Source organism: Indicator indicator, chromosome 1, assembly GCF_027791375.1.
Source record: "Indicator indicator isolate 239-I01 chromosome 1, UM_Iind_1.1, whole genome shotgun sequence".
Classification (NCBI taxonomy): domain Eukaryota; kingdom Metazoa; phylum Chordata; class Aves; order Piciformes; family Indicatoridae; genus Indicator; species Indicator indicator.
This window is the reverse complement of record NC_072010.1, coordinates 31,713,226-31,719,408: the sequence shown is the minus strand read 5'-3', so window position 1 is coordinate 31,719,408 and position 6,183 is coordinate 31,713,226.

Here is a 6,183-nt window from a genome sequence, read left to right as displayed (position 1 = left end):
AATAGAATAGAAAGGAAACCTGAGCTGATCCTGGAAAGTGGTTGCTGTAGCTACAGTGTTCAAATGAGATTAAAAAAAAACCCAGAAATATCCCATTCCTAGACTAAACCCACCATTGCACCCTGGAGGTTTGGAGTCCAAACTTCATAGAAAGGCATTCAGGGATAATTTTTTAAAAATACAGATTTACTGTAGCCTTCTACAAAGACAAAGAATTGTGCACAGCCTACCTGTGCTTCAGATTTAGTGCTCTCCTGAACTTACGCATTGATTCCTTGTATCTGTGAGAACTACTATGGACATGGTTTTGACTACCCAAAGACAATCTCAGGTGATTCATCTTTTTGTCTGCTATTTCCCTGTAGCACCATGCACCCTTTATCTTCCTTATCACTGTGATTTTAGGGTGAGGACGGCTTCTAGAGAAAAACCTGTTCATTCACTTCAACCTTCATAAGAAGGGAAATGCAGCATAAGACAATGCAGTTGCTCTTGGCGTACAAGAACTCATGTGCAGTTTTCAGCACACAAGAGCTGGTGACTGCTGCTGAAAGGCTAATACAGTATTAAAAGTGGTTCCAACCACCATACTGTCAAGGATTGCTTATAAAAATCCATGTGACCCACTAGCAATGTGAGTCATGCATACTAAGATAAAATTAGATCCATAGTCTTCCTCCTTCATCCTGGTATCTTTCCTGTCTGATTCTTCACTACCAATCTTTTTCTATTCCATGCCGTGTGTTTTTGCAACATGTGGATTACCTAAGATGCTCCAGGACATATGAAAATTTTACATTATCAGCAATATGCCATATTCTACTGCAAGATCATCCCTCTCAGTCCTGGATGATCTGACCAAGCAATATAATTTGTGACACGGTTTTTAATAGCATTAAGACTGTTCTAGAGCTTAACAGATAAGAAACACCACAGGTTGTTGCCTATAACATTCTTTTTGCATAATTTATAGGCTTGAGAAAACAATTATCACCAAAGTAAAACGGACTTTTCTTGACTGCATAAGAATCTGTGGCCTCTGCTCAGTAGCTATCTGACCTGTTAAAGGCATAGAACACTAAAAACAGTACACAGGTTTATAAGCGTGGGCATTCATACCAACAACACATCATACCATGACGGGCATTGCTACAGCAAACCCTTCTGACATCTTTTTTTAGGTCAGTATTATCCACTCTGTTGCAAAGGTAGCCAAGAAATCAGAGGAATCTTGCATTAAACACAAGAACTGCTCCTTGCCTCCTCAAGGAGTAGTTGTACTCAAGCGACAGAAATACCATTACTGCTCCAACACACAACTGAGCTTCCCCATTTTAATGCCCTAAGTATCTCTTGATTTCAGTCCGTCAGCTTCAGCATCTAGCATCACCTGGTATCACTGATTAAAAACCCTTTCTCTGTTTACACAGCAGTGAGATTCAGACAGGCACCCTCTGTCAGACAGCCCTATGTTGCCATCTTTATAGCACCTTGGGCAGGTCAGGTGCATCATAACCCATCATCTCCCTGATGGGAGATGTAGAGTACATATGCCAAATTAAATCCGTGCCAGTTATAAAATCCCTTTATAGCCACCACCTCTACATGGTTTCAGGGTTAACTCTTATCCCAGTTTTGGCAAGGGTCTGCAATAAAAGCAGGGAAAGAATTGGAAGTCTTCCCTGCATGTCTTCTAGGATCACCTGCAGCCAGAAAACCTCTGTGAAATTCACGGAAATCCTCAAGTTTGCACTCAATGAATCAAACCCAGAATTTTCAGATTAAATATTTCAGAGTTATTCACAATTTAAGCTAGCTATACTTTCCTAATTGTTCAAGTAGTAAAAACAAAACAGAGAGGCTTCAGCAAAAAGGAGCAAATCCACTTTCCAAAAGCTACTTTTCAGTATATAATCTGCTTGTCTCGCTTAGATCGTTAAAAGTAAATGATGCTGTTCAGGCACATGTAAGTGTAAAATGTTTCTGGATAATGATGGGGAAGATCAGATCCAGTATTTTCCTTCCGATTTTGTCAGCCAAGAACAGAGTAATTTGCTTCTAGGGGTCAAACACTTCCAGCACTTCACCGTCATTAATGCAAACTGAAAATACCTTGGGCATCCCATGAAGAGAGCATCCAACAACCACAGGTGAATAGTCCAGTCACTGCTAATCCACAAAGCATTGCAAGCATACGGTGCACTGCTCTGCTCTGAACTGTTTGCAAAATCAGTATGACAAGATAGAGAAAAAAATGCAGAGGATGGTCTAACAGCAAAGGAGAATAGAGATGATGGGCAATATGAACAAATTGCAACAGCTTCTAAGAAGGGAATAGCTGTTCAGGAGTGAAGTGCAAAGGGGAGATCAACTGATGTGAATCAGGTGATGGCTTTTAGAATGGATGTATGGCAAGAAGCAAAGAGAAAAGCTGTGCAGCGAGGAGGCATGGCAAGAGGGAGGAGAGTTTGAGAAAGAAGGAATACAAACAGCATAGCTATCAGCACAAATGAGATTTTGAAGGGTAGCAGCAGCAGCTAGGAGGAAGGATCTTGAAGGTATGTTCAAAGATCAGTCAAAAACAAATTAAGTTCCTTAGAGCGAACAAGATGAAAGTCAGCATGTTCTTGGATATAGAGGCAGGATACTGAGGAGGGGATGACAGCTCCACAGATCAGGACAAGAAATAAATAGAAGGTAATAAAAATTCAGAAGGAAAATAAAACACTCCATGAGACAGACTGAGCTTCCGATGGCCACAAGAAAGAAATAGAAGGTAATAAAAATTCAGAAGGAAAATAAAACACTCCATGAGACAGACTGAGCTTCAGATGGCATCAGAACATCTGGATTACACATTGCCTGGAAGTGACACTTCATTCCTGTTTGCTAAACAGCATAAATCCGCTATTGCAAAACCAAAATAAAGTTGTGTAACTACACTCTTTCCTCCCCAGAAGACTGCTGAGTTACAGGTTAGTGTAAAAAAGGGGAAAATGGTTCTACCTAAGTTGCTGAGAATCACAACAAACCTTTAGCAAAAAAGCCTCTATGAAGCACTCCCTTTCCTACCATCATTTCCAAACCAACGTGTCAGTCTTGCCTTAAAGCCTTCTTTTATTTGACCTTATCCTCAGAAGAACCTACCATCACACTGCTGTTTTAAGAGATCTAATAACAAGCTATTTGCAGTCTGGAATATAAAGGAAGAACTAAAATAATCTCAAACCTGGACATTACTGCTAAATTGAAGCACAGTAATATTGATGTTCTTTCAGCTCTTTTGAAGTCATAGCCTGAGGAGCTGCCTGGTTATGTATTGCTTGGCAAAGTGTGCACCCACCATGCAATATAAATAATAAATGGCAAAGCTATTAAAACCTAAATATTTCCAAGACTTGTATTAAATGGTTATCTTGCTTCATATTTTCCTCTACTTCTCTAGTGTTTAAGCTTTATTGCAAGTGAAGCAATGAAGACCTTGAAGATGCAAAACAGCACTTTGAAGCACCTTTCCCCAGAGCAAAAAAAAACCAAATTCCATGGGGTGACATTAATTTTCACAAACACATATTTAATTCATAAGAAATTACTTAAATGAGAACTTGATGCTGAGAAAGCTTAATAAATTCCTGGTATTTCCTCACTTTCTACCATCAGGGTGTGATTTTGTTAATGCACTAGTACTTTGTTAGTAATACAATAACCCCTCTAGCTGTTGGAAAGTGATCAGATAAAGGATTGCAAGTGTGATCCCTATATAAATTTCTCTATTTCTTCTGCTATCTTCCCTTCAAACTTTTTTTTTCTGAATATGATGAAACAGGAGGCATTCACTGTTGAAACACACAGCTGTTATGAGTTTGCACAGGGCAGTGTAAGACCCTGTCCCCCTCTGCACACAAAACTGCATCTGACTTTCTTTTCTCTTTATTGTCTCATCCACAAATTCAATTTCCACATGTCCAGTTTTCCATAAGGGTTGGGGAATACTTTCCCAGCTCTTTTCTGCATTAGCCTTTTCTTCCCAGCTGATATTATAAGTACCACCAGCAATCCTCCCCCAGCACACAGCCTGCTCTAGACAATGCCATAAGTAAGCAGGAATAAGAGAATGGCCTCAGAATTGTGCAGAAACTCTTGTGGTAGATCTGAAGTGCCTCGTAGGTCAGGAAAATGTAAGAGGAAAGGGAGTATTCTGAGCAGAATCAACCTTTGTCCCATATTTCTTGAACCTTTGGGGCCCCTCTCGTTCCTGGTCATGCATCAGAAGGCTAACCCTGACAGGATATTCCTCCCCAGAAATATTTCCCTCTACCTTGTCCTCATAAGGTCCACATATAAGTACATACATATACATGTTCAAATTATGTGTCTCAGTCAATTTTCCACAGTATGGAAGGGCTGAGGAAGAGACAAGAAGAGAGGAGATTTTTGAGTTAGGACCTGATAAGTATTGTCCTTCTAGAGATAAGGTTTTGTACTTTTCATTCTCACTAAGGGGTAAGAAAAAGAGGAATTATTTAGTGGATTTCAAGTTGAAAGAAGAGTCAATGCTATAACCAAAACAGTGTGGCCTAGAAGTTCCTCAATTTTAAAGCTACATCTTGTGCATTTTGGCAAAAAACTTCAACTAAAATACAACAGCCACAGATATCTTGTTGGCAGTAAAACAAATGGTCTTCTGCATAATCCAGAACACCTTATCTCATATAAATTTCATATTCTCATTATTTCTGTCATTATGCTTCTCTCACATATTATCTGTGTTATTGCTAGAGTTCTGATCAAAATGAAATGCTTGTATCCCTGCACTAGCAGGGAGATCCATAGAGAGCTCACAGCAAAGTAGAATATTATAGCATTAACATTAAATTTCCCCAGCCTTTCTGGCAGTTTGCAGGAGTGTAATTTGCAGGGATGGCTCTAGGGTATCCAGCGTCTTAGATAAACAAACAACCCCATCCAACATCCTTTATTCTTTGGCATGTCAGCTTCTGGGCAGATTACATGGGCATTTTTTTGTGATAGTGTTTTTTTCTTCTAATGATGTAAGATAAAAACTAGAATCCACATCTCTTCCCTGCCAGTGAGTTATTCAGCTAGGCAGCTATTCTCCATGACTGACAGCATCAGAAAACACCATCAGATTTTGAACCACATGTCAGTTAGATGCATTTCTTACACAACAACTTTCAAAACCATTTAAGAAGCACAGATTGCAACATCTTTGAACACATGAGGTAGTTCATAAAAATAAGTTCATTTTTCAAGTTGAGCACTGAGTGGAATGACTATTTCCCTATTTAAATAGCTCTAGATATACATAAGAGATTTTTCTAATTTCCTCAAAGATAATGAGCTAAATTTTAAATCCTAAAATAGGCAGAAACCTACTTGGCTCTATTTGCAATGTGCAACCTGGATTACAGTGCCTTCAGTCTGTGTGGGAACTTGCTGTTTAAATCAGCATAGAAAACATGAAGAGGAATCTTTCTAAAGCTATGACAAATAGTTCCTCCTAGGTTCACAACAAAGACTCACAGCTTGGCCTGTAATAAATGATAATCTTTGCCTGAAAGGCATTTTAAAACACTGTCTTTTAAAAAGTTGCAGACTGATGTCTGCAACAGCAAAATTTCGTTGTGTATGCAGACACTGGAATTATAAAGATGTTGCACTTCACATATTTTACTTCCCCTACCATTTGAAGAAAAGACATTTATCACTGTTCAGAAAGCAACAGAGTGCTGCTGCTTTCTTAATGTTCCATTTTATAAAGGGCCTTATTCGTCAATGCGATGCCTGAGCCCTACATCAAATATGAGTCAACAGGGCTTAGGAAGGGAGAATCCACAGGGGCTGTAGAGAAATGAAGATCTCTTTCCAATACACCACTCAGTGGCAGGGAGTGCTAATCCTTCAATGAAATTAAGACACTGAAGAAGCACAGCTGTGAACCCGTAACTGCTCTCCTTATGTGTCTTTCATCTGTCAGCTACATCCTACTAGATAGACAGCACATATCAGCATATTATTTTAAAATCTGTATCTGTATAATTTCTCTTAAAAAAAAAGATTCAGAACACTACATTTGTTGTTGGGTCACTTATCTTTTCTATCTCTTTACCAACACAAGTTAGCTAGATTAAAGCTAAAACATTTTTCCACAGAAAAGAAACA